The sequence below is a fragment of the Martes martes genome (assembly GCF_963455335.1).
Source record: "Martes martes genome assembly, chromosome: 16".
Classification (NCBI taxonomy): domain Eukaryota; kingdom Metazoa; phylum Chordata; class Mammalia; order Carnivora; family Mustelidae; genus Martes; species Martes martes.
This window is the reverse complement of record NC_137904.1, coordinates 32341853-32367536: the sequence shown is the minus strand read 5'-3', so window position 1 is coordinate 32367536 and position 25684 is coordinate 32341853. Positions and strand designations below refer to the sequence as shown.

General features: G+C 37.6%; 1 protein-coding gene and 1 pseudogene across 2 annotated transcripts in view; both read left to right on the top strand.

Annotated features, from left to right (window-relative positions):
- Nucleotides 1–25684, top strand: part of PPM1E (protein phosphatase, Mg2+/Mn2+ dependent 1E) — a 200572-nt gene that overhangs the window by 90945 nt on the left and 83943 nt on the right. The window lies entirely within an intron of this gene.
- LOC308356534 (small ribosomal subunit protein uS2B-like) lies at nt 19569–20403 on the top strand (annotated as a pseudogene). Its single transcript has one exon. The product of its transcript is annotated as a small ribosomal subunit protein uS2B-like (transcript).

The following is a 25684-nucleotide window of genomic DNA, read 5'->3' as shown; positions in this document are numbered from 1 at the left end:
AAAACTTTTACTGATTTGTTGTTTTTATATACTTTTAAGGAGGTTTTCTTGTAGTGGTGATAGATTGTGCTGACCCATTTAAATTCTCTGTCTTGGTCCTTTTTGTGATGAGTTGAATGTTTATTTGTCTGCTGGCTAGGATTGAGGGTGCATTTTTGTGTCCACAGAATATAGCAAAGCCTACATTGGGCTTCAAGTCCATGATTTTATACTAATGCTTTATTCTCCTGTGAACTAACCAGTTTAAATCTTTTTAATGCCATTGAAATAAGTAGATCTTTTCAGAGATTGTTACACAGTAGGTCTGGGGTAGAACATGAGAATCTGTAGAGTTTTAAAATAATTTTTATTTTTATTCAATGTAGTACATGGGCACAAATTTTTTGGTGGAGTGGAACAATATATTACTGTATATGTAAAGCTTATAATAAAAGAGTCATCTTTTATCCTATTCTCTATACCCAAATCCTCCTTAGAGGATTTATAGTCATTTTATAGTCATTTCTTCTGGGATTTACCTTTATATATCCAAAGAATTTTTTTTTTAAGATTTTATCCATTTATTTGACAGAGAGATAAAGAGCACAAACAGGGAGAGCAGCCGGCAGAGGGAGAGGGAGAAGCAGACCCCTACTGAGTAAGGAGCCTGATGTGGTACTGCATCCCAGGACTCCAGGGTCATGATGCGAGCCAAAGGCAGATGCTTAACTGACTGAGCCACCCAGGTGCCCTGCTAAAGAATGTTTCTATTTCTGTCTCTTGCTTTCTCAGTTTTAGGCATTAACTCTTTGTTTTCTACTCTAGAAAGTGAAGATTAAATAATTTCATATAACTACTGTTACCACTTCCCTCCTTTCCTCTGACTCCCAATATAATCATACCACAACTTTGGTTATAGGTTGAGAGTTGAATCTATTACTATAATAAAGAAAATATAATTTTTAAAAACTTTTCTTTTGGAACACCTGGGTGGCTCAGTTGGTTAAGTGTCCAACTCTTGATTTTGGTCTAGGTCATGATCTCAGGGTCATGAGAGCCAGCTCCGCATGGGGTTCTGTGCTGGGTGTGGAACCTACTTTAGATTCTCTCTGCCCCTCCCCCACCATGCACTTGCATTTTCTCTCTTTCAAAAATAAATAAAATAAAAACTTTTATTTTAAAATAATTTTAGACTCACATAAAAGTTCCAAAAATGGGGACACCAAGGTAGTACAGTTGTGTGATGATTCGACTTTTGGTTTCCCTTTGGATTATGATCTCAAGGGTCACTGGATCCAGCCCCATATTGGGCTACATGCTCAGTGCAGAGTCTGCTTAAGACTCTCTCTCCCAGGGCACCTGGGTAGTTCAGTGGTTAAGTATCTGCCTTTGTCTCAGGTTATGCTCCCAGAGTCCTGGGATCAAGCCCAGCTTCGGGTGCCCTGCTCTGCAGGAAGCCTGCTTTCCCTTTCCCACTCCCCTTGCTTCTGTTCCCTCTCTCGCTGTGTCTCTGTCAAGTAAATAAAAAAGATCTAAAAAAAAAAAAAGGACTCACTCTCCCTCTCCTTTTCTCTCTCCCATCTGTGCTTGCACCTCTCTCTCTCTAAAATAAATAAATCTTTAAAAAAGGTTGCAAAAATAATACAGAGAATTCACATGTACCCTTTACCCAGCTTCCCCTAATGACAGTAGGTTAGATGTCATCAGTACAGGTGTGGAAAAAAAAGCAAGGTCTTTGCTAAGCCTACATTTCAACAAATAAATGCAAGTAAGGGAATAAAAAGTCCAAACTCAAATTCATATGAGTACAAATGGATGCAAATTGATTACTACCTGCATCTGTGTGTATACGTTTTGTTAAGATACTGAAAATAGGGGGTACCTGGATGGCTCGGTTAAGTGTCTGACTTTAGCTCAGGTCATGATCCCGGGTCCTGGGATCCTGCCCCATGTCGGGCTCTCTGGTCAGTGGGGAGCCTGCTTTTCCCTCCGCCTGCCACTCCTCCTGCCTGATCTCTTTCTCTGACAAATAAATAAATATAATCTTTAAAAAAAATACTGAAAATAGGCTGAATAAACTATATAATCACAGTATAATTATCAGAATAAAAACTAGTATCAATAAATACCAGTATAAAAACCAGAAAACAGACATTGATACAATGCTATTAACTAAACTACAGACTTTATTTGGATTTCATTAAATTTTACACACATTCCTTTAATTAATTTATATTTTTTTGAGATAGAATGCAGTCAATGCAGAGCCCGATGTGGGATTTGATCTCATGACCCTGAGATCATGACCTGAGCTGAAACCACACCAAGGGTCAGATGCTTAACCAACTGAGCCACCCAGGTGCTCCATTACATACACTTCTTTAAAAAAATATTTTCCTGCTGTATAGTTCTATGAAATTTTATCACATATATAAATTCATATAATTATTACCACAACTAGCTTACAGAAATCCCCAAAGAAACTCCCACATGGTATCCTTTTATAGGCATAACCCAATTATAACCCCTGGCAACTGCTGATCTGTTTTCTATCACTATAATTTTATCATTTTAAGAATGTTACATAAATGGGATCATGTACCATGTGACCCTTGGAATTGTTTTTTTGTTTTGTTTGGCTTTTTTTTTTTTTTTTTCATTTCAGGATAGAATTTAGTGATTCATCAGTTGCGTATAACACCCACTGCTCATAACATCAAGTGCTCTCCTCAATGCCCATCTCCTTAATACCCAGTTACCCCATCCCCCCATCCACCTACCCTCCAGCAACCCTCAGTTTATTTCCTAGATTTCAGCATCTCTTATGGTTTGCTTCTCTCTCTATTTTCATTCTGTTTTTCCTTCCTTTCCCTATGTTCATCTGTTTTGTTTCTAAAATTCCATATATGAGTGGAATTATACGGTATTTGTTTTAGGATTGTTTTTTGTTTAACTCAGCATAAGCCCTTAAGATCCAGCTACATTGTTATGTGTATCAATAGTTCATTTCTTTTTATTGTTGAATAGTATTCCATTGTGGGAATTTATCATAGTTTTTTATCCATTCATCCACTGAAGTTTTTTTTTAAGATTTTATTTATTTGACAGAGAAAGTACACACAAACACAAGTAGGAGGAGCAGCAGGCAGAGGGAGAGGGAGAAGCAGGCTCCCCACTGAGCAAGGAGCCTGATGCGGGGCTCGATCCCAGGACCCGGGATCATGACCTGAGCCAAAGGCAGACACTTAACTGAGCCACCCAGGCACCTCCATCCATTGAAGGTTATTTGGGTTGTTTCCAGCTTTGACTATTACACATAAAGCTACTATGAACATTCATATACAGGTTTTTGTGTGAACATAAGTTCTTAATTCTCTAGGGTAAATACCCAGGAGTGTGATTGCTGAGTTGTGTTGATGTTTGTTTAATTTTATGAGAAACTGCCAAACAATTTTCCAGAGTGACAGTACCATTTTATATTCCCACAAGTAATGCATGAATTTGATCTTATTGTTCCATGTCTTTATTTTTTTAAGATGTTATTTATTTGAGAGAAAAAGAGAGAGAGCACACAAGCAGTGGGGCGCGGGTTGGGGTGCTCTATCCCAGAGATCATGACCTGAGCTTAAGGCAGACGCTTAATCAACTGAACCACCCAGGCACCCCTTGGTCCATGTCTCTAACTGGAATTTGGTATTTGTATTTGTTTCCTAGGGCTGCCATAACAAATTAGTACAAACTGCGTGGTAATTTATTCTCTGACAATTATGTAGCCTAGAAGTCAGAACTCAAGACATTGGCAGGGCCATGCTCTGAGGAAGAAACCATCCCAGTATTTATGCTAGCTCCTAGTAGCTGTTGGAAATCCTTGGTGTTCCTTCTGTTGTGGCAGCATAACTCCAATCTTGGCCTCTGTCTTCATATGCCCATCTTCCTTTATGTATGTGTCTGCTCTGTGTTTCTGTGTGTTCATATGATCTTCTTATAGGGACATCATTCATTGTATTTAGGGCCTACTATAATCCACTATAAACTCATCTTAATTAATTACATCTGCAGAGACTCTCTAAATATCACATTTTAAGGTTCCAGATAGACATAAATTTTCAGAGGACAGTATAGAACCCAGTACAGTATTGTCAGCATTTTTTATTTTAGCTGTTCCGATAGGTGTAGAGTGGTATCTCATGGTGGCTTTAATTTGCATTTCTATGATAGCTAATGTTCTTGAACATCTTTTCATGTGCCTCTTTGCCATGCATATATCTTCATTGATATAGTTTTAGCTCATTTTCTAATTGGGATGTTTATTTACTGTTGAGTTTATAGAGTTCTTTTTTTTTTAAGATTTTATTTAGGGGTGCCTGGGTGGCTCAGTGGGTTAAAGCCTCTGCCTTCGGCTCAGGTCATGATCCCGGGGTCCTGGGATCGAGCCCCGCATCAGGCTCTCTGCTCAGCGGGGAGCCTGCTTCCCTCTCTCTCTGTCTCTGCCTGCCTCTCTGCCTACTTGTGACCTCTGTCTGTCAAATAAATAAATAAATAAATCTTTTTAAAAAAATAAAGATTTTATTTATTTATTTGACAGACAGAGATCACAAATAGGCAGAGAGGCAGGCAGAGAGAAAGGGGGAAGCATGCTCCCCGCTGAGCAGAGAGCCCGATGTGGGGCTCGATCCCGGGACCCTGGGATCATGACCTGAGCCAAAGGCAGACACTTAACAACTGAGCCACCCTGGTGCCCCAAGGCAGAGCAAGTCTTAAACAGACTTTGTGCTGAGGGCAGAGCCCAATCTGGGGCCTCAATCTCATGACCATGAGATGAGGTCTTGAGTTGAAACCAAGAGTCCAATACTTAACAGACTGCACCAACGAGGCACCCCTATGTATAGTTAAGTCTTAAAAGGCATAGAGTGATTTCTATCATTTTCTTCTTTTTTTCCCCCAAATTCTTTTAGCTATTCATTTCTTTGTGTTTTCCATGTATATTTTAGAACGAGCTTGTCTATAAACTACAAAATACACGGTTAGGATTTTGAGATGAATTGTATTTAACTAATTTCAGATCAATTTTGAGAGAATTGACATCTTTCCTATGTTGTCTTGCACTTAATGAATGTGCTGTGACTCTGCCATCTATTTCTTTCATCAGCATTTTGTAGTTACCAAATCCTGGTACAGTATTATTAAAGAAGCTTTATTATTCAAATCTGATCAGATTTTCCACTATTTTTTTTCTGCCTTCGCATTTTATCCAGCATCTCATGTTTTATTTAGTTGTTATTTCTCCTTAGTCTCTTGCAGTCAGTAGCAGTTGCTCAGCCTTTCTCTTCCTTTCATGATTTTCAACAATATTCTGCCTTTAGTACATCATGTCAAAGGATTCATAATATTGGTATGTCTTATTACTGGTAATGTTTCCTTGATGAGTTGTTTAATTTGGGATTAGCCAGGTTTCTCCACTATACTTCCTTTTTTTTTTTCTTCTTCAAGTTTTTATTTAAATTCGAACATAGCTTAATATTAGTTTCAGGTGTAGAATTAAGGGATCCAACACTTACATACAACACCCGGCACTCATAGCAAGTGCCCTCCTTAATCCCCATCACCTATTTCACCCATCCGCCCACCCACCTCCCCTCTGGTAACCATCAGTTTGTTCTCGATAGTTAAAAGAGTCAAACTCTCAGTTTTCCTCTCTATTCCCCACTTTGCTCTTTTGTTTTGTTTCTTAAATTCCACGTGAGTGATATCATATGGTATTTGTCTTTCTGTGACTCACTTATGTCACTTAGCACGATACTCCCCAGCTCCAACCATGTTATGGCAAATAGCAAGATTTCATCCTTTTTTATGGCTGGGTAATATTCCATTACAGAGAGATGTGTGTGTGTATATCTATATCTATATCTATATCTATATATATATATATATATCACATCTTCTTTATCTATTCATCAGTTTTTCTTTTTGTAGTTAATAAATATATCCATTGTAGCTTTTTAAATTGGTTTTCTTTTATGACCTCTCAGTTCATTTACTTCATAAACAGTTGCTGAGCATTTATTTACATTAGGCCTAATACTGAGAGATCCACAGCCCATATTTAAGATTAGTTATCTTTAATTTTTTTGTCATCTAAGCACCTATAACTCTACTACATAATGCTTAGTTGTTGTTCATTGTTTGCATATTCTTTCATGTACTTTAATTTTCTCTTTTTATTATAAATCTGGGTTCTTATATATTCTAAGTCTGAAGTAGCAATTAAAGATGAAGTATTTGAGATTAATTGTTGATATGCTTAATGCATTTATATTCAGAAGCATAGTTATTTGAGTTTTAGAGCAATTTTGATCTGGTTTGAGAATTCATTTAATTTGAAAATTTTTACAAATCTAAATTTTTTAACATGTTTTATTTTATAATGTAAAAATTTTAAGCTATTTTAACTTTAGGTTTTTATATATTTTTTAGTACATGGAAATATACAAATTTGAAATTATAGTTAAATATGTTAAGAACGACACTAATAGATTTGGTTTAGGAAACCACTCCCTGAGATGCCTGGGTGGCTCAGTCAGATAAGTATCTGCCTTCAGCTCAGGTCATGATCCCAGGATCATGGGATCTAGTCCCACAATGGGCTCCTTGCTTAACGGAGCAAGGAGGGGAGCCTCTTCTCCCTCTGCCTGCCTCTCCCCCTGCTTATGCCTGCTCACTCATGTGGAATTTAAGAAAGAAGGCAAATGGTCATAGGGGAAGAGAGGGAAAGATGAAACAAGACGAAACCAGAGAGGGTATTGTCACAGTGTATTATTTAAAATTTCCAGTTTTCAACAAAAAAAAGTATAAGACATACAAAGAAACAGGACAGCATGAGCCTTACTCAGGGAAAAAAAACAATCAATAGAAATTAACTCAGTTGTTGTACTTAGCAGATAAAGATTTTAAAAACCACTATTATAAATGTGCTCAAATAATTAAATCATTAAATAGAAAGTAAAAGAATCAAATCGAAATTCTGGATTTGAAGATTACAGTAACTGAAATAAGTTCAATAGAGGGGCTAAGAGAGGATTTGAGATTGCAGAATGAATTGGTGAATTGAAATAAAGAACAAGATAAATTACCCAGTCTGTTGAACAGAGAACAAAAGACTGAAGGACAATGAACAGAATCTTAGAGACTAGTGAGACAATGTCAAGTATGTGTCCATACAAGGAGAGAAGAACAAGTGTTTAAAGACATAACAGCTGAACACTTTTTTTTTTTTTTAAAGATTTTATTTATTTGAGATAGCGAGAGTGAGTGAGAGAGAGCATGAATGGTGGGGGGGAAGAGTAGAGGGAGAGGGAGAAGCAGGCTTTCCACTGAGCAGGGAGTCTGACTTGGGGCTCGATCCCAGGATTCTGGGACCATGACCTGAGCTGAAGGCAGATGCTCAAATGACTGACCCACCGAGGCACCCCTAAACACTTTTTAAATATGGTGAAAAACATTTGTCTGCAGATCTAAGGAGCTCAGTAAACCTCCAAACCCCAGATAAGATAAACAAGGAGAGATCCACACTTAGATGCTTCATAGTCAAACTACTAAGAAACAAAGACAAACAGAAAATCTTGAAAGCTATGAGAGAAAAAATGACTCATGTACAAAGGAACAACAAAATATGTAACAGCTGACTTCTCTTTAGAAATGGTAGAGATCAGAATGGCATATTCTTTTTTTTTTTTTTAAGATTTTATTTATTTATTTGACAGAGATCACAAGTAGGCAGAGAGGTAGGCAGAGAGAGGGGGGGAAGCAGGCTCCCCACTGAGCAGGTAGCCCGATGTGGGGTTTGATCCCAGGACCCCGAGATCATGACCCGAGCCGAAGGCAGCGGCCTCAACCACTGAGCCACCCAGGCGCCCCCAGAATGGCATATTCTAAGTACTGGGGGAAAAACACTGTCAACTAAGATTTTCATATCTAGCAAAATTATGAAATAAAGATATTCCCAGATAACGACTGTGAGAATTACAAGGATTACCAAAAGAAGTACTTCAGTACTTTAGACCACAATTCACATCCATGGGAATACAAATACCAAGAATGGTAAATATTTAGGTAAATGTAAAGATGGCATAAATTTATTTTATTCTCCTTTCTTCTCATTATCTAATATAAAGTTGTATAAAACAATAAAACAATAAATTATATATATATAAATTATATATATTGTATAAAACAATAATTATACTGTTTTCTGAGTTTATAATGCATATAGATATAGATATTGTATATATGACAATAGTAGGACAAAGGAGGGTAGAGCAAATGGAGCTGTATTATAGCCAATTTCCTATGTTTTACCAGAATTAAATCAGTATTAACATTAAGTAGATTGTGATAAGATACGTATCAAGATTTCCAAAACAACAAATTAAGACAAATATGAAAATAACTCAAAAGTATAGTTTAAAAATCAGATAAAATGATATGGTAAAAAACTAACATAAAAGTAGACAGTAACAGAGGCAGTAACAACAGTAACTCTATGTAAGGCATAGAGAAAACAGGTAGGAAACATAAATCCAAACATTTCAATAATTACATTAAATGTGAATAGACCAAACTCTACAATTCAGAGGGTAGGTGTTTTTTGGTTTTGTTTTGTTTTGTTTTGTTTTTTTAATGAAAGTCATTTAGATACCCTGGAAGAGGTATTCCTGAATTATGGTGCTTCAAATACTAACCAATTTCCCTTAGATTATGGATCCATGTTTCTCATAATAGGGAGTGATAAGAATGTGCTATTTGCATGTGAGCAGGACAGTTCATTAGTCAGGACTATCTTGTAAGTTATAGGATATTTAGCACCCTTGAATTCTGCCTATAAATACCAGTGACATTCCCCTCCTCTCACCACCCAGCTGTATTTTAGTAGCAAAAACTAGCCCTCCACACAGACATTTTCAAATGCCCAAAATTTCCCACAAGGGGGGGGGAGCATACCACATCCCCTCTTACCATACAGTTTAACCCCCAACATTATTGGAAAGCAGTAGAGCAGATTTAAATAAACCATCTCACTGTACACTAAACTATTTTAAAGTAAATCACAGACACTATAATAAAAAGGAGGAAAAGAACATATGTAAAGTCCTGGGAACAAAATAGTTTGTTGTGCTTGAGGACCTGAAAGGAGACTTATATGACTAGAATATTAGCAGATTAAGAGGAAGGTAGCGCGTGATAAGACTGAAGAGAGAGGGAGGGTTCAGACTTTACAGGACCTTTATGACCATGATAAGGTTAGATTTTATTTTATGTGGATTAGGAAGTCACAAGGATTGTGAGTGACATGATTTATTTATTGCTCAGGTAGACCTGTATAGCAATGGCTTTCAATATTTTTTTAAACTTCAGTCTACAGTAAGTGATATAGTGTGGCTTAGTACATACATACACATGTGCCCAGACACACAAATACAACAGAAATCACAGTTTTATGAAACTTAGTACATGTGATAACTTTGATATTTATATTACTTTTTTAAAAATATTGTTTACATGAGCACTAGTGTTATATGGAAGTGTTGAATCACTGTATTCTAGTACACCCAAAACTTATGTTATACTGTATGTTAACTAACTGGAATTTTATTTATTTATTTATTTATTATTTGACTGAGAGCAAAAGCAGGGAAGAGAGTCAGAGGGAGAGGGAGAAGCAGGCTCCTCACTGAGCAGGGAACCTGATGTGGGGCTCAATCCCAGGACCCTGGGATCATGACCTGAGCTGAAGGCAGTTGCTTAACCAACCAACTGAGCCACGCAGGCACCCCTAACAACTGGAATTTAAATTAAAACTTAAAAAAAGGTAAGGTGGATATACTCATGGGGCTACCCAAGACAAGCCTGGAATGATGCCTAATAAAGCAGAGAAGTCTGCTGTTGGACAGAAGAAAACTGAACGAAACTTCATGGAGAGCCCAAGTCCTCCTCCAGCTGAGGGAAGGAAGAGCATGGTTCGGCTGTGAGTGAAATGGGAAGGAAGGGGACATCCCATCCCTTAGGCTCAGCCATGTCCTTGGAAGATGATGACCCCAAAGTCACAGCAATGTCTGTGTTGGGAGAAGCACCAGATAAACTGCCAATAACATTGGAAATCTGAAATCAAAACATCAATTAAAGAGGGAAATTTGAGTCAGGTAGGCATCCAAAGCTTGATTTTGGCTCCGGTCATGATCTCAGGGTGGTGAGACCTAGCCCTGCCTCACGCTCTACACTGGAGCATGGAGTCTGCTTAAGTTTCTCTTTACCCCCTCTCAAAAAAAATTAAAAAAAAAAAAAAGAAGAAGAGGGAAATTTGACAGTTTGGACAGAAATATGAAAGAATCATCAAATTGCTTGAAGGAGTACAAGTTCTCCAGAACTGCAGAAAAAAAGTGTCATATATGGCATGAGGAAGCAAGCACGATTTAAAAGACTTAACAAGGCACCCTGGAAAGGTACTAGAAAAACTAGAATCTAAGCACTTTCTCAACAAAGATAATCACACCCTAAATTTATAATCCCATTATTGAAATGACCAATGAGCAACCAGAACCAGTTTGCTGTCCTATAAGGCAACCAGATAATGTTGACTCCTCTTAGCACGGGTTAGTCAAGAAAATTGTCTTCTTTTTTTGAGAGTAAGAGCATGGAGGGGAGGGGCATAGGAAGAGGGAGAGATAGAGAATCATAAACAGGCTCCATGCCTAGCATGGAGCCCAATAGGGGGCTCAAACTCGTGATCCTGAGATCATGACCTGAGCCTAAATCAAGAGTTGGCCACTTAACTGACTGAGCTGTCCAGGTGCCCCAAGAAAATTGTCTTCCTGAGGCTAAGAAAAAGCAATGAAGTTTGGTGTTCTAAATTTGTTAGTAAAAGCCGGGCATTTGCCTTAGCAAAGCATTTAAAAGGAAAAAATAAAAATGAAAACATTGTTCAGTAAACTGATTTTTATAACCCATAATGAATTATGACCCTGTATTGGAAAAATATGGTTAATATGGTGTGTGTGAATTATATATATTTTTTAATTTTAGGGAAGCCATCACTGAAAAATTATGAAGGGATTTTGAAGATAAATAAAACAGTTCAAATATAATATTAGGTTTATGTGTCTCTATGGTGTTAATACCTGATACACTGGTAATTTGTTCTAGCACAAAGGCCATAGGCATTCAGTGATTCTAAAGAGGAGTGAGTTAAGAATGTCTCTCTGGTCAATCGGAAAAAATTTCTGGGTCAAATATCTTCAATTCTGCCTCAAATAAGGAAATTGTCTCTGAAAGCAAGAGTTGACCCACTGTGTTCTAAGTATATAAGAATACAATATTTATTTAGATTCTATATTTGTATCCTTCTTCCTGACCTAACGGGGATCTCATAGGTAATATAAAAACCAGTAAATTACTTCATTATATCAGTTATTTCATTTCACACTTTTTATTTATTTTTTTTTAAAGATTTTATTTATTTGACAGAGATCACAATTGGGCAGAGAGGCAGGCAGAGAGAGAGGAAGGGAAGCAGGCTCCCTGCTGAGCAGAGAGCCTGATGTGGGACTCGATCCCAGGACCCTGGGATCCTGACCTGAGCTGAAGGCAGAGGCTTTAACCCACTGAGCCACCCAGGTGCCCCTCATTTCACACTTTTTAATTGGATTATTTGTTTTTTGGGGTGTTGAGTTTTTAAAATTCTTTATGTATTTTGGCTATTAACCCTTTATCAGATATGTCATTTGCAAATATCTTCTCTCATTCTGTAGGTTGTCTTTAGCTTTGGTGATTGTTTCCTTTGCTGTGCAGATTTTTCATTTTAATGTAGTCCCAGGAGTTTATTTTTGCTTTGATTTCCCTTGTCTCAGGAGACGTAAATAGAAAAATATTACTACAGCTGATGTCACAGAAGTTATTGCCTGTGTTCTCTTCTAGGATTTTTATGGTTTCAGTTCTCACATATAAGTCTTTAATCTATTTTGATTATGGTGTAAGAAAGTGGTCCACTTTCATTCTTTTTCATGCTGCTGTCCAGTTCTCAACATCCTTTGTTGAAGAGACTTTCTTTTTCCCATTGGATATTCTTTCCTGCTTTGCTGAAGGTTAATTGACCATGAAATTGTGGTTCATTTCTGGCTCTTCTATTCTGTTCCATTGATCTATGTGTTTATTTTTGTGCCAACACCATACTGTTTTGTAATATAATTTGAAATCTGAACTTGTGATTACCTCTCGTTTTGTTTTTCTTTTTCAAGATTGCTTTGGCTATTTGGGGTCTTCTGTGGTCCCATACAAATTTTAGGATTGATTGTTCCAGTTCTGTGAAAAATGCCATTGGTATTTTGATAGGAATCATATTAATGTATAGTTTGCTTTTGGTAGTATAGACATCTTAACGATATTTATTCTTCCAATCCATGAGCGTGAAATGTCTTTCCATTTGTTTACGTAATCTTCAGTTTCTTTCAATAAGTGTTTTATAGTTTTCAGAGTACAGATCTTTTGTCTCTTTGATTAAGTTTATTCTTAGGTATTATTTTTGGTGGAATTATAAGTGGAATTATTTTCTTAATTTCTCTTACTGTGGCCTCATTATTGATGTATAAAAATGTGACAGGTTTCTGTATCCGGCAACTTTGCTGAGTTCATTTATAGTTCTAGTAGTTTTTTGGTGAACTCTTTGGGGTTTTCTATATATAGTATCATGGCATTTACATATAGTAAAACATTTACTTCTTGCTGATTTGGATCCTTTTATTTCTCTTTGTTGTCTGATCACTGTAGGTAGGACTTCTAGTACTGTGTTGAATAAAAGTTGTGAGACTGGACATTTTTGTCTCGTTCTTGACCTTAGGGAAAAAGCTCTTAGTTTTCCCTATTGACTATGATGTTCACTGTGGGATTTTCATATAGGGTCTTTATTATGTTGAGATACATTCCCTCTAAACCTGCCTTGTTGAGAATCTTTATCATGAATATATGTTGTCCTTTGTCAAATGCTTTTTGTGCATCTGTTGAAATGATTATATGGTTTTAATCCTTTCTCCTATTGATGGACGTATCACCGTTGATTGATTTGCAAATTCTGAATCACCCTTGCAACCCAGGACAAAAATCTCACTTGATCGTGGTGAAAGTTTTTTTGATGTATTTTTGGATTTGGTTTGCTAGTATTTTGTTGAAGATTTTTTCATCTATGTTCATCAGAAATATTCGCCTATAGTCTTTTTCTGCAGTGTCTTTATCTAGTTTTGATATTGGTTAATGCTGGCTTTGTAGACTGAATTTGGAAGTTTTCTTTCTCTTCTCTTTTTTGTTTGTTTGTTTTTAAACACTTTATTTATTTATTTGTCAGAGAGAGAACAAGCAGGGGGAACAGCAGGCAGAGGGAGAAGGAGGCTCCCCGCTGAGCAAGCCCCCACCCCACCCCTGCCACCATGTGGAACTTGATCCCAGGACGCTGGGATCATCATCTGACCTGAACATAGATGCTTAACTGACTGAGTCACCCAGGCATCCCTCCTCTACTATTTTTTGGAATAGTTTGAGAGGACTAGGTATTAGCTTTTTTTTTTTTTTTTTTTTTTTTTTTAATGTTTGGTAAAATTTGCCTGTGAAACTGTCTGGTCCTGGACTTTTTTTTGTTGGGAGTTTTTTGATTACTGGTTCAATTTCATTGCTGGTAATGTGTTCAAGTTTTTCTGTTTGTTTTTTTTTTCTGTTTTAATTTTAGTAAGTTATGTTTCTAGGAATTTATCAATTTCTTATAGGTTACCCAATTTGTTGGCATATAATTTTTCATAATACTCTCTTATAATTGTATTCCTGTGGTGTTGGTTGTTATTTCTTCTCTTTCATTTGTGATTTTGTTTATTTGAGTCCTCTTTGTGTGTGTGTGTTTTGATGAATCCCAATTTTGTTGATACTTTCAAAGAACCACCTCCTGGTTTCATTGATCTGTTCTATTTTTTTTTTGTCTTGTTTTGTTTTGTTTTAGTTTCTCTACATTTATTTCTGCTCTAATTTTTGTTATTCCCTTCCTACTGCTGGTTTTAGGTTTTGTTTGTTCCTCTTTTTCTAGCTCCTTTAGGTGTGGGTAAGGTTAAGTTGTTTATTTGAGATTTTCCTAGCTTTTTGAGGTAGGCTTGTTTTGCTATAAACTTCCCTCTTCTAACTGTTTTTCTTGCATCCCAAAGATTTTGGATTGTTGTGTCTTCATTTTTCCTCTGTTTCAATGTAATTTTTCATTTATTCTTTGATTTCTTGGTTGACCTTTCATTGTTCAGTAGCATGTTATTTAACCTCCATGTATTTGTGCTTTTTCCAGAATTTTTCATATGGTTTATTTCTAGTTTCATAACATTGGGTCAGAAAAGATGTTTGGTATGACTTTGATCTTTTTGAATTTGTTGAGACTTGTTTGGTGGCCCAATATGTGAACTATTCTAGAGAATGTTCTGTGTGCACTTGAAAAGAATGTGTGTTCTGCTATTTTAGGATGGAATGTTCTGAATATATCTGTTAAATCCATCTGGTCCTGTGTCATTCAAAGCCACTCTTTCCTTGTTGATTTTCTGTCTGGATGATTTGTCCCTTGATATAAGTGTGGTGTTAAAATCCCCTACTATTATTGTATTACTTTTGATTAATTACTTTATGTTTGTTATTAACTGTTTTATGTATTTGGGTGCTCCCCTATTGGGTGCATAAATACTTAGAATTATTATATCTTCTTGTTGGATTGTCCCCTTTATTATTATATAGTGTCCTTCTTTGTCTTTTTTTACAGTCTTTGTTTTAAAGTCTCTTTTGTCCAATATAAGTATTGCTTCTCTGGCTTTATTATAGTGTCCTTCTTTGTCTTTTGTTACAGTCTTTTTTTTAAAAGTCTATTTTGTCCAGTATGAGTATTGCTGCTCTGGAGAAATGTTTCTCCATCCCCTCACTTTCAATCTGCAGGTGTCGTTAGGTCTGAAATATGTCTTTTGTAGGCAGCATATAGGTAGATCTTGTTTTCTCATTAAACACTTTCTAAATTTAAATATTGGTAGGAAATAATATTTCTTCTTTCCTGAGTATCAGTTTCCATAACTGCAATTACCAAAGAGCTGATTCTCTTCACACAAACATATATTAAATATTTAAGATTAGACCTAAAGGAGTTCAGAAGGATCTGGCCACATGAGGTGTGTGGGTGAAAAGGTCCAGAAACAAGGGTAAAAGCCCTTGAGGTAATAGAGAGCTGCTATGGCAGTTGAAGCTTTGTAGATGAGGAAGAGGGTAACCGGATATAGAGCTGGAGAAGTTAGGCAGGAGTCAAATCAGACCCTCATAGGCCTTTGTTACTTCTATAGGGAATTTGAATTTTTTGTTTAGAGCAAGGAAGTAACATGATCTGATTTACCATTTAAGAGATCAACTCTGGCTGCTATGTGAAGAAAGGACTATAATTCTAGCAACAAGTTTTAAGAACTATGTATAAATTAGAACCTTAAAATTCAAATTGTAAACTCTATAGGTAAATACCTGGCTTCTATTCTGAAGCTCTTTAGTAAAATTTCCTCGAATAGCACATAATAGATATTAAAAAAAAAAAAAGATAGGAGCACCTTGGGGCTCAGTGGGTTAAAGCCTCTGCCTTCGGCTCAGGTCATGATCCCAGGGTCCTGGGATTGAGCCCCACATTGAGCTCTCTGCTGGGGAGCCTGCCTTCTCCTCTCTCTCTGCCTGCCTCTCCGCCTACTTGTGATCTCTGTCAGTCAAATGAATACATAAAATCTTAAAAAAAAAAAAAGATAAACAGAGGTGCCTGGGTGGCTCAGCTGTTAAGCGTTGGCCTTCGGCTAAGGTCATGATCCCAGGATCCTGGGATTAACCCCCATGTTGGGCTCCCTGCTCAGCAGGGGAGTCTGCTTCTCCCTCTCCCTCTGCCCTTGCTTGTGTGCTCTCTCTCTCTCTCTCTCACTCTTTTTCTCAAATAAAATCTTTTAAAAAAACTGTATTTTATATAAAAGTAATAAAGCATGAATAGATAAAGCTAAAGTACCCTTTATCTTCTCCCCCCATCTTTTTCTCATTCCCTTCTTTGTTCATAAAAGGCAACCTCTTATGAATATGGTGTATATCCTTCTAACTCATAAAATGAATATTTCAAAAACAATAGAACTGCCTTCACCTTAGCTGATTATAAATACAAAGATAGAAGTTCTGAAAGACTGCTCTAGAGATGAACTTGAGAAACAACATTGTTCACCAAGTAGCTCAATAACTACCTAGTATATGTGTTAAATAACATATGCTTTTGGGGCACCTAGGAGGCTTAGTTGTTTAAGTATCCAACTCTTTTTTTTTTTTTTTAAGATTTTATTTATTTATTTGACAGGGAGAGATCACAAGTAGACAGAGAGGCAGGCAGAGAGAGAGAGGAGGAAGCAGTCTCCCCGCTGAGCAGAGAGCCCGATGCGGGGCTCGATCCCAGGACCCTGAGATCATGACCTGAGCCGAAGGCAGAGGCTTTAACCCACTGAGCCACCCAGGCGCCCCTAAGTATCCAACTCTTGATTTCGGCTCAGGTTATAATCTCTGGGTGGTGAGATTGAGCCCCACATTAGGCTCTTTGCAGGGAGTCTGCTTGTGATTCTCTTAATCTCCCTTTTCCTCTCTTCCTATAATAAATAAATCTTTAAAAATTAATATATGCTCCTTGTATTGATATTAATTTGCCTAATTAGCAGCAGGCAACTTTTTAAAAAACGTTGGGGAGGGCCCTGGGTGGCTCAGTGGGTTAAGCCTCTGCCTTCGGCTCAGGTCATGATCTCAGGGTCCTGGGATCGAGCCCCACATGGGCTCTCTGCTCAGTGGGGAGCCTGCTTCCCCCTCTCTCTCTGCCTGCCTGTCTGCCTACTTGTGATCTCTGTCAGTCAAATGAATAAATAAAATATTTAAAAAAAAAAAGTTGGGGAAAAGAACCCATGCAAGAAAACAGGCTTTCATTCTGCACAGCAAAGGCAACAATCCACAAAACTAAAAGGCAATCTACAAGGGAGAAGATATTTGCAAATGACTTATCTGATAAAGAATTAGTATCCAAAATATATAAAGAACTTATAGGGGCACCTGGGTGGCTCAGTCATTGGGCATCCGCCTTAGGTTCAGGTCATGATCCTAGGACTCTGGGACAGAGCCTCACGTCGGGGGGGGAGGGGGTCCCTGCTCAGCAGGAAGCCTACTTTTCCCTCTCTCACTCCCCTGCTTGTGTTTCCTCTCTCATTATGTGTGTGTCTCTCTCTCTCTGTCAAGTAAATAAATAAAATCTTAAAAAAAAAAAAACTTATAAACCTCAATACTCCCCAAAACAAATTATCCAATTAAAAAGTGGGCAGAAGACATGAACACACATTTCTCCAATGAAGACATCCAGATGGCCAAGAGACATATGAAAAGATGTTCAGCATCACCCATCATCAGGGAAATGCAAATCAAAACCACAATGAGATATCACCTCATACCTGTTAGAATGGGTAAAATTAAAAAAAAAAAAAAACAGGTGTTGGCAAGGATGTGGTGGGATCTTGTGCTCTTGTACTATTGGTGGGACTGCAAACTGGTGCGGCCGCGCTGGAAAACGGTATGGAGGTTCTTCAAAAAGTTGAAAATAGAACTACCCTATGACCCAGTAATCGCACTACTGGGTATTTACCCCCAAAATACAAAAACACTTAATTCAGAGGGATACATGCACCCTGATGTTTATAGCAGCATTATTTACAGTAGCCAAATTATGGAAGCAGCCCAAATGTCCATTGATATATGAATTGATAAGATGTAGAGTGTGTGTGTGTGTGTGTGTGTGTGTGTGTGTGTGTGTAATGGAATATTATTTAGCCATTAAAAAGGATGAAATCTTGCCATTTATGATGACATGGATGGAGCTAGAATATAATGCTAAGTGAAGAGTCTGAGAAAGGACAAGACCATATGATTTCACTCATATGTAGAATTTAAGAAAGCAAACAAAGGGGAAAAAGAGGCAAACTAAGAACCTGACAACCATAGAGAACAAACTGATGGTTACTAGAATGGAGGTGAGTGGGGGCATGAGCACAATAGGTGATGGGGATTAAGGAGTACACACATCGTGATGAGCCCTGGGTGATAGATGAAATTATTGAATCACTATATTGTATACCTTAAACTAATATTAACATTGTACATTAACTCTACCAGAATTAAAATAAAAAAAAGAAAGTAAGCTTTAAGGTGACCGAGTAGCTCAATAAGTAAGTAACAATATCTCAGTAACTAAATACACATTGAAAATGTGTTAAAAAAAAGTGAGTCAGTGGGTTTTCCTCTCTTGCTCTCAGCTGAACCTGTAGTTACATCTCACAAATTTACTGATCTTTGTTCAGTTCTTTTTTTTAAAGATTTTATTTATTTATTTGACTGACAGAGATCACAAGTGGGCAGAGAGGCAGGCAGAGAGAGAGGAGGAAGCAGGCTCCCTGCTGAGCAGAGAGCCCATGTGGGGCTCGATCCCAGGACCCTGAGATCATGACCTGAGCCGAAGGCAGAGGCCCAACCCACTGAGCCACCCAGGTGCCCCTCTTTGCTCAGTTCTAATAGAGGCAATACTTTTTCACTGCTTCAAAATGAACAAGTACTATATATACTGTATTTGTTAATCACAGTGTTTCAGGTATTGCCATTTTGAGTCCCACATGGAAGGACAAAGTTCATTTTGCTAAAATTATAATCAATTCTCTAAATATAAGTTATTTTATAAATACCTATATTAAAAAAGCTTGGTTCCTAGAACATAATTTAATAGAATCCTGTGCATCTTGTTTTAAACACTCCCGCAGGGGTGCCTGGGTGTCTCAGTTGGTTAAGTATCTGCCTTTGGCTCAGGTCATGATCCCAGGGTCGTGGGATTGAGCCCCATGTCAGGCTTCCTGCTTGGCAGGATGCCTGCTTCTCCCTTTCCCACTCCCCCTGCTTGTTTTCCCTCCCTCGCTGTGTCTCTCTCTGGCAAATAAATAAATAAAAATCTAAGAAAAAGAACCCCAAAACAGAAATACTCTTGCGATTTTCATCGACAATCATAGTTGACTGAACAAAGAACTATATTTAGTACCTTATTTGGAAGTTACTGTAATTAAGTCTGTTTTAGTTCTAATCATTACTAACACCATGGATAGTACAAGGAAGAGGGAAAATGCAGCTCATCAAAGAAAAGACCCATGAGATGAGATACAGCCAGTTTGAATCCTAATGAAAAATTCCGAGGGTGACAGCACATCTGCACTGTCATTAATGAGAGCTGTTGTACAAAGGCCTTATCTGAAGAGAGGAACTCCATGGAGTACTCATGACTTTACATCTCTTCAAAGAAAAAAAAAAGTTTATTTTACAGTTGTTGTTATACCTTGTTAAACTGCATAATGAGTACCATAGTTTGTGATTTAAATGTGTCATGTCCTTTCTGCACTACCCAGAGAGGAGTCCATATAGCGTTGTTCTGGGTTCCATACATGACTTGAAAAGAAACTTTCACAATGATCAGAGCCCTTAATGTCCTGCAAGTGAGGGAGAATGTCTTCAAATTCCTTGCAGCTGGAACCCACTTAAGTGGCACAAACCTCAATTTCCAAATGGAACTGTACATCTTCAAGAGGAAAAGTGATGGCATATATATCATAAATCTGAAGAGAACCTAGAAGCAGCTTCTGCTGGCAGGTCATGCCATTGTTGCTGTTGAAAACCTGACTAATGTCCTGTCATCCTGGAATACTGGCCAGCAAGCTATGCTGGAGTTTGCTGCTGGCACTGGAGCCACTGCTGTTGCTGGGCACTTCATTTCCGGAACCTCCACTGATCAGATCCAGGCAGCTTTCTGGGAGCCACGACTTCTGGTGGTTACTGATCCCACGGCTCACCCCCAGTCACCGCAGAGATTATGTTAACGTGCCCACCATCGCTCTGTGTAAGACTCTCCTCTGTGTTATATGGACATTGCCATCTCTTACAACAAGGGAGCTCACACAGTGGGTCTGATGTGGTGGATGCTAGTCAGGGAAGGTCTATGCATGTGTGGCACTGTTTCCCATGAACACCCAATGGAGGTCTTGCTTGATCTGTGTTTGTCGAGAAATCCTGAGGAGATTGAAAAAGGAAGAGTAGATCACTGCTGAAAAGGCTGTGACCAAGGAGGAATTTCAGGGTGAATAGACTGCTCCTGGACTTGGAAGCAGCTGACTGCTCTCAACTTAATATCACAGACTGGTCTGAAGGTGAGAGGTGCCCTCACTGCCTTCACAGCAGTTCCCTACTGAAGACTGGAGTACTCAGAGTGATTTGCAGCTACCACTGTTCAGGCTACTAAATGGGTAACAACCACTGAGAGTGGTCTTAAGCTGCTCTTCCAGACTCTTAAACAAAATGGAAATAATGTTGATGGAAAATAAGCAGTTTTTAAAAGTTGGAAAAAATGTATTATAGACATGAGTTTTTATTTTACTTCAAAGATTTTGTTTTTGCCTTTGGGAAGCACTCAAAATGCTGTTCATGGGGCACCTGGGTGGCTCAGTGGGTTAAAGCCTCTGCCTTCGGCTCAGGTCATGATCCCAGGGTCCTGGGATCAAGCCCCGCATCGGGCTCTCTGCTCAGCAGGGAGCCTGCTCCCCCCCCCCCTCTGCCTGCCTCTCTGCCTACTTGTGATCTCTGTCTGTCCAATAAATAAAAAAAAATCTTTAAAAAAAAATGCTGTTCATTTAGTAGTAGGTATATTTGTAGTTTGTAGCATGTCCTATAAGATTTCATCTCTAAGAACACAGGGTGTCTGGTTGGCTCAGTAGAGCATGAGACTCAATATCAAGGACGTGAGTTTGAAGCCCCACGTTGAGCATGGAGCCTACTTTAAAAATTTTTATCTCCAAAAATAAAAATGTTATATTTATTTACAGATATAAGATTTGTATAAGATAAAATTTCTACAATCTTGACTGATTTTTTTAAAGGAATTTTTTTTAAAGATTTTATTTATTTATTTGACAGAGAGAGATCACAAGTAGGCAGAGCAGCAGGCTGAGAGAGAGGGGGAAGCAGGCTTCCCACTGAGCAGAGATCCCAACTTGGGGCTTGATCCCAGGACCCTGAGATCATGACCTGAGCCAAAGGCAGAGGCCCAACCCACTGAGCCACTCAGGTGCCCCAAGGAATATTATTCTTATTATCCTTAACTTTTTAATTGAATTTTAGAGCATTTTCCTTGCATTTATAGACAAAAGTCTGTGGTCTTCATTTTATCAGAAAATTAGGAAACATTTTTCTATATTTAATTGCCATGTTGCTTTCAGTTTTTGGCTTTCCTGCAGATAACCAAAATGTCAGTCAGTCAGGGAATTCTGTAATCTGAGAGTGATATTTTGAAATCTGCTATAGTGGTACAGTGATATATTTCTTGATCTTTTCACAGAAAATTGTGAAATACTGGCAAGCTAAAAATATTTATTTATTCATGGGTAGGCTACTCTTATTTCTAGTCTTCTTCCTAAAATGTAAGGAATTAAAGTTTAAACTTTTACTTACAGAATAAGTCAGAAACTGATACCTAATCAAAAGGAAGATAATTAAGACATTATAATGATAGAGAAAGCTGAAGAGTTTGTAAAATTATTAGATGTTTTAACAAAGTGGGTGGTTAATATATATCTCCCAAATGAAATTTGTGCATGTTGAATTAAATGACTACTTAATATTTCTAAAATCTATGGTATTTGAATTTAAGATATTTTAAATAGATACAATGTGTTTTGCCTTTTAAAATTTGACAATACAGGGGCACCTGGGTGGCTCAGTGGGTTAAGCCTCTGCCTTTGGCTCAGGTCATGATCCCAGGGTCCTGGGATCGAGCCCCGCATCGGGCTCTCTGCTCAGCCGGGAGCCTGCTTCCCCCCTCTCTCTGCCTGCCTCTCTGCCTACTTGTGATCTCTCTCTCTCTCTCTCTGTTAAATAAATACATAAAATCTTTAAAATTTGACAATATAGTAAAAATTACAGAACCAATACAAGTAGCCTTGGCACTTCATTAGGGAATGTGAAGTTTTTTCTTTTTTTAAAAGATTTTATTTTTTATTTTTTAAATTTAAACTTACTTAATATATAGTATATTATTAGTTTCAGAGGTAGAGTTCAGTGTTTCATCAGTCTTATACAATACCCAGTGCTTATTACATTATGTGTCCTCCTTAATACCCATCACCCAGTTACTCCACCCCTCCACCCTCCTCCCCTCCAGTATTTACTTATTTGAGAGAGAGAGCGAGAGGAGAAGGAGCAGAGGGGGAGGAAAAGGGAATGGGAAAGAATCTCAAGCAGACTCTATGTAGAGCCCCAAAGCAAGGCTCAGTCCCATGACCTTGAGATGATGATCTGAGCCAAAAGCAAGAGTCAATCGCTAAACTAATAAGCCACCCAGGTACCCCACTATTTTCTCATTGTTAATGAAAAAGATGAGATTTTTCCTAAAGGAAAAGAAAAATGGGTAAATTCTCTTATTTAATTTCTAGTTTTCAAATTATTGAAATAATTAAGTTTCTCTTAATTAATTTCTAGTTTTCAAAGGATAAATAGCTGGGTCATGTGTTACATTTCTAAACTTACCACTTCCCCACCAAAGAGATAAATACATCATCATAGTGATTTATAGACTGCTGGAAGTTCTCCGTTCTGTGTTATAGAAAACCTCAATGTTTGAACAAATCATATTTTAAAAGTTTGTTTTGAAATTTATTTTAGGATTTTTTTAAAAAAAATTATATGTCAGAAAGAGAGAGAAACAGAAAGTAAGCACAAGCAGGGGGAGCAGCAGGCAGAGGCAGGCAGGGAGCCCTATATGGAGCTCCCTATATGGAGCTCACTCCCAGGACCCTAGGATCATGATCTGAATGAAAAGCAGAGGATTAACTGACTGAGCCACCCAGGCACGGGCATCCCAAAATAAATTAGCTTTTTAGAAGATTTGGGCTTCAACTTTATCCCTACACACATTTTCTGTACTCTTGGACTTAAATGGAAGGTTAGTGTTTTCTTAGTTAACAGGATCAGGAATATGAAAGATCCCGCAGAATTTTAGACCAAAGTGTAAACATAAGAACTTTGCCAGAATATAGAGCAGTGAGAGTCTGTGAAAAAAAATTTTTTTAGATTATTTATTTATTTATGAGAGAGAGAGAGAGAGAGAGAGAGAGAGAGCGCGCGCGCGTGCGCGGCGCGCGCGCGAGGGAGCGAGCACGTGTGCAAGCGAGCACATGAGCAGGGGTGGGGGCAGCAGGAGAGAGAAAAGCTGACTCCCCACTGAGCAGGAAGCCCAACCCAGGTGGTCCAGTAGGAAAGAATCTGGCGCTGTCTCCTGAGCATGTAACCTTTTGGCTAGAATCAGACTTCTTAAAGGTGTAATTGTAGAGAGAATAATTCTCTAGAGATTCTGTTGTGAGAGTTGTCTCTTTTTTTTCCCCCCTAAGTTGGTGATAGTCTACTGTTTTTGGCTATTAAACATATATATGTAATATATAAAGGTATTTATTTTACTTTTGTAGATTTTATTGTCTTAACTACTTTGGAGGTGACTTTAATGTACTGAACAAGTAGAATGTTACACAGCAAGTAAAATCATTATTATTTAGTCTTGTTTTGTTTTTGAGATTCTAATTAAGGAAAATGTTCTCATCTCGTGAGTATTACACCAAACCTTTTTTATTTTCCTTTCACTTCTTCCCCTTCTTTCCTCTCTTTAAAAAATTACACAAATGGGGGCTCAGTTGATGGAGCATGTGACTCGATCTCGGGTTGTGAATTTGAGTACTACATTGGGTATAGAGATTGCCTAAAAATAAAATTTTAAAAAATTACACAAATGTAACATATGAAGACATTTTCATTGTAAAAAATTTTTAATGGTAATAAATATATATAATAAAAAGCAAAATACTCCCTTTCCTTTTTTCTCCTCAATTCACTCCCCTATCTAGAAATTACCATTTTGGGGACACCTAGGTGGCTCAGTTGGTTAAGCAGCTGCCTTCAGCTCGGGTCATGATCCCAAGGTACTGGGATAGAGTCCCACATCGGGCTCCTTGCTCAGCGGGGAGCCTGCTTCTCCCTCTGCCTCTGCCTGCTACTCTGTCTGCCTGTGCTCACTCTCTCTGACAAATAAATAAATAAAATCTTAAAAAAAAAAAATTACCATTTTGATGTCTCATTCCACATCTTTTTTTGTGTGTATTTATATACTATTTTAGATATGGAGGATTTTAAGATATATATATATATATATATAATTTTTTTTTTTTTGGTGCAAAAAGGTGGTTTTATTAAAGCACCGGGGACTGGACCGTGGGTGGAAAGACTAAGATTATTTTTTTTTTTTTAAGATTTTATTTATTTATTTGACAGAGATCACAAGTAGGCAGAGAGGCAGGCAGAGAGAGAGAGGAGGAAGCAGGCTCCCCGCTGAGCAGAGAGCCCGATGCGGGGCTCGGTCCCAGGACCCTGGGATCATGACCTGGGCCGAAAGCAGAGGCTTTAACCCACTGAGCCACCCAGGCGCCCCTAAGATTATATTTTTAAGTAATCTTTATACCCACCAGTGTAGAGTTCAAACCCCACAGCCCTGAGATCAAGATCAAGTTACATGATCCACTGACTGTTTTATATATGGTTTTATATATAGAAGGATATGTTATTATGTTTCCCCCCCTTTTATGTAAATGGGGTCATACCAACTGGGTTTTTAGCAGCTTACATGACTTTTCACTTAATGATTCATTATGGAGATCTTTCCGGATTACTACTACCATAACCACTTCATAGTGTTCCATAGAGGTTTATTTAACCATACTATATTGATTGGACATTCAGGGTTTTTGTTTGTCAACGAAATTTTCAGATTTTTATTTTTGCCTTATTTTCTTTCTCTTTTTTCCTCTCAGCTAGGTTTGAGAATTTCAACTTTATCTTCCTCTTAGATTTCAGTTTTTGCTATTACATTTTTAATTTATAAAAGTTCCTTTTTGTATTTATTCCTTTTTTATTGTTGAGATATAATTGACCTATGGCATTGTATTAGTTAAGAAAACAGGTGAACATATGGGAAGGGGGGGAGAAAGAGTGAGAGAAACAAACTATCAGAGACTCTTAACAGTAGAGAACAAACAGAGTTGATGGGGGGAGGTGGGTAAGGGATGGGATAGATGGGTGACAGGGATTAAAGAGGGCCCTTGTTAATGAGCACTGGGTGTCATATGTAAGTGACAAATCATTAAATTCTACTCATAAAACCTATTATACTCTATGTTAATGAGCTAGAATTTAAATAAAATTTGAGGAAGAAAAAATCCAGAAAGGCCCTATTGTATTAAGTTTTAGGTGTAAAATATAATAATTTTATATTTGTATGTTTTGCAGAATGATTACCATAAAAAAATCTAGTTAACATCCATCACCATATATAGTTACAAATTTGTTTCCTTGTGTGAGAACTTTAAAGATTTATTCTCCTACATTTTAAATATACAATACAATATTAATAACTGTAGTCACCATATATCCCCACAACTTACTTGTTTTATAAGTAGGTGTTTGTATCTTTTGGCCATCTTAATTCATTATGCTC